The sequence below is a fragment of the Rattus norvegicus genome, chromosome 4, assembly GCF_036323735.1.
Source record: "Rattus norvegicus strain BN/NHsdMcwi chromosome 4, GRCr8, whole genome shotgun sequence".
Taxonomy (NCBI): domain Eukaryota; kingdom Metazoa; phylum Chordata; class Mammalia; order Rodentia; family Muridae; genus Rattus; species Rattus norvegicus.
This window is the reverse complement of record NC_086022.1, coordinates 4,687,453-4,691,176: the sequence shown is the minus strand read 5'-3', so window position 1 is coordinate 4,691,176 and position 3,724 is coordinate 4,687,453. Positions and strand designations below refer to the sequence as shown.

General features: G+C 49.8%; 1 non-coding gene across 1 annotated transcript; it reads right to left on the bottom strand.

Annotated features, from left to right (window-relative positions):
• Positions 1–608: 608 nt before the first annotated feature.
• LOC134486898 (5.8S ribosomal RNA) lies at positions 609–761 on the bottom strand. The gene has a single exon (XR_010066326.1). It is a non-coding gene; the product is annotated as a 5.8S ribosomal RNA (ribosomal RNA).
• Positions 762–3,724: the final 2,963 nt, after the last annotated feature.

The window sequence follows — 3,724 nt, the reverse complement described above, 5'->3', positions numbered from 1 at the left end:
CCGGGGGCAAGTCGTGTCAGCGCATGGACACCATGGTGTCCCTCTGGCTGGCGCCCGAGCGGTCGGCCCCCGGCAGAGGGAGGGGGGAGGAGAGGTACCTGAGACAGGCCCCCGCGGGTGAGGTATGGCCCCCACCCCATCCGACGCTTGCAGGTCACTCTTTCTGCATGCACTGGCGGGTGCACAGTGGTGGTGGATGCACCGACCCCATGGGAAGGGGCTGCCTTCCACCAGATCGGAGGCACGATGACCGACCCCGGAGATGCAGCCCCTCTGGCGTCCAGGCACCCAACCAACCCATGCCAACGCATCCACATGGTGGGGAGAGCGGGCGAGGACGGGAGTGGGAGCGGTGGGGCAAGCAGGAAGGAGCCACAAGGAGGTTGGCCGGTGCTCGGTGCCAGTGGATGGGGAGAATGAGGCCCGCTCAGCCCAACCAGGCGTGGACGAACGCTGGACAATGCCCACGTCTGTCCTTGGGGAGACGGACGGCCAAGAGGAGAGGCCCTGCGAGCAGAGTCCAAGCCGCGCGATGCGCCCATCCCCCAACCCCCCCCCCCCCCCGCAGCGGCAGCGAAACCGCAAGAGGGCGGCAATTGATCCTCAAGTGATTCTCAGACAGGTGTAGTCCAGGGAGGAACCCGGGGCCGCAACTGCATTCGAAGTGTCCATGATCAATGTGTCCTGCAATTCACATTAATTCTCGCAGCTAGCTACATTCTTCATCGATGCACGAGCCAAGTGATCCACCGCTAAGAGTTGTATGGCTATGTGGGGTGTGAGCGGACTTGTATGGGTGCTAACACTGGCACAAGCTCCCCCGCCCGCCCCTGCTGCACCGGAAGAGAGGGGCCAATGGCGAGGCGGTTCCACCTCAGGCCGGCCAGCGGGAAACTAAAGGATACATGTGAAAAGAAAAAAAAAGACAGGGTCGGGATCGGAAATGCGGGAAACAAGGGACATGGGACGCCGCTAACCCAGCACCCAGCGGCATTGGGCAAGGGAGGTGCTGGAGGCGGCGGCGGAGGCGGAGGCTGGCGCCCGGAGGTGTGGATGGAGGCAGAGGAGGGAGGGAGAGAGAGAGAATGGAGGAGATCCCTCAATGGACCAGACCTGACACCCTCCCCGAACCGCTCCATAACAATCCCTGCTTTTCCCGAAATGCTCACTTGGCTTGCAGGCTGTGGCACGGGCCACGATGGCGACCAGGACACAGGGACGCCCCTCCCGGTGAGAGGAGGGACTCACACAGGCCCAAGAAAGGACCAGACACCCCCTCGGCCTTCTCCATTAATGATCCTTCCACCGGTTCACCTACAGAAACCTTGTTAAGACTTTTACTTCCTCTAGATAATCAAGTTCCACCATCTTCTCAGCCCTCCCACAGGGCCATGGGCTGATGAGGCCTCACTAAACCATCCAATCGGCAGTAGCGAAGGGCTGTGTGTACAAGGGACAGGGACTTAATCAAAGCAAGCTTATGACCTGCACTTACTGGGAATTCCTCGTTCATGGGGAATAATTGTAACCCCAGATCTCCATCACGAATGCGGTTCAATGGGTTACCCTTGCCTGCAGGCATAGGGTAGGCACATGCTAAGCTAGGCAGTGTGGTGCACATGCAGCCGAGGACATCTAAGGGCATCACAGACCTGTTATTGTTCAATCTCAGGTGGCTGAACACCACTTGTCCCTCTAAGAAGTTGGGGGACGCCGACCGCTCAGGGGGTCGCGTAAGTAGTTAGCATGCCAGAGTCTTCTTCCTTATAGGAATAAACCAGACATATCGCTCCACCAACTAAGAACAGCCATGAACCACCACCCAGGGAAGCAAGAAAGACCTATCAATCTGTCAATCCTGTCTGTGTCCAGGCTGGGTGAGGATTCCCGTGTTGAGTCAAATTAAGCTGCAGGCTCCACTCTTGGTGCTGCCTTTCCGTCAATTCCTTTAAGTTTCAGCTTTGCAACCATACTCCACCGGAACCCAAAGACTTTGGATTCTCAGAAGATGCTTGACTATCATGGGAATAACACCACCACGAACCCAGTCAGCATCTGTTTAGTTATGTACCCCCATTTGTTTTACTTTTTCTTTCTCCATTTCTCTTTCTTTTTCTTTCATTAGGGGAGGGGATTGTTTTAATTCACATTTTAAATATTATCCCCTTTCCTGATTTGTCCTCTAGAAACCAGCTATTATTTCCCCTCATGCCTCCTGTTCTATGAGGGCAGTTCCTCAGTCACCCACTCACTCCTTCCAACCTGCCCATTCTGACAGTTCCCTACACTGGGGCATCAAGCCTTGACAGGACCAAGGGCATTTGCTCCCATTGGTGCCTGAAAAGGACATCCTCTGCTTCATATGCAGATGGAGCCATAGGCTCATCCTTGTGTGTTCTTGGGATGGTTGTTTAGTCCATGGAAGATCGAGGGCAGGGGTTTGGTTGGTTGATATTGTTCTTCTTATGGGGTGGCAAACCCCTTCAACTACTTCAGTTCTTTCTGTAACTCCTCTCTTTGGAACCTTGTTCTAAGTTCAATGGTTCACTGCAAGCATTCTCCCTTCTTCCCTCCCTCTCTGCTTCCCTCCCTCCCCACACCACTCTATGTTTGTATGTTTGTGTGTTTGTGTGTCTCTGTGTATGTGTGTGTCTGTCTGTCTGTCTGTGTGTCTGTCTGTATGTCTTTCTAAGTGAATGTCACTTTTCTTTTCTTAGATAAAGTGATGAGATAAGAGTCTTACCCAAGCTATTCAAATATGTCCTTTAGGCTTTGGCCAGAGTATTTTTTCCCTCTGTTCTACTATTTATAGACCTAATACTAGGAGCTTCTAACCTCCATGTAATCCAACCTTCCAAGCTGACTGATTCAATATGGTTTCTCTTGGCATCTTCATGAGATGTTCTGCTTGGACTAACATTAACGTGGACAATGTGTTACAATCTTCTGGATCCTTCTAATTCTCCAGCTTTTTCTGTTTTCCCCAGTGAATAGTTTGTTCTCTCAGAACCTGAATCTGTAAAAACATGTCCAGAAAACTTCCGTAAACCCATGCCACACACCACAACTTCTCTTTCTTGCTCTACTTCTCTCTGTCTTTCTTTTGTTTAGTTTTGTCTCTCTTTCTCTACTCTTGTGCATTCTCTTATTCCTAAGCTGTTCTCATGTGAATTGGGCACATTTTATCTGTGATACATTCTGTCACTTTTTTCTTTGAATTACTACTTTATCTGGGCCTCAATTATATGACACTTTCAAACATGGCTACTTCCTTATATAAACTAACCTTACAATGTACAACCATTTTGCTAATATTTATCTACCTAGTTCCTTCCTGGACCTATTGTTTGTAAAGAATTAACCTTTCAGGATGCCTATATTTATGGCAGAATTTTTCTGACCTTTCATATATGATGTCCTGTGTCTGAAAGATGAGGGTATTAGAATAAAATTATTTTACACATTTTCTAGAAGGTTGAAAGATTCAATTTAAGTCTTATTTTATGATCACATTAGCAGCCATCAGTCCAAAACACAAAATCACTAAAACAAATCCTAGTTGCATGAGGTAAGGTAGGAAGATATCCCAGTGATTAAGCAGGCAGGAAATGTTAGAGAGACATGGAGAGAAGATTGTTTATTGGTCTATATTTATCACTTGCTCAGCCTGTGTTTTTATAAAAGCTAGAACAATACACCCAGGAGTGGGACAACCTACAGGGAG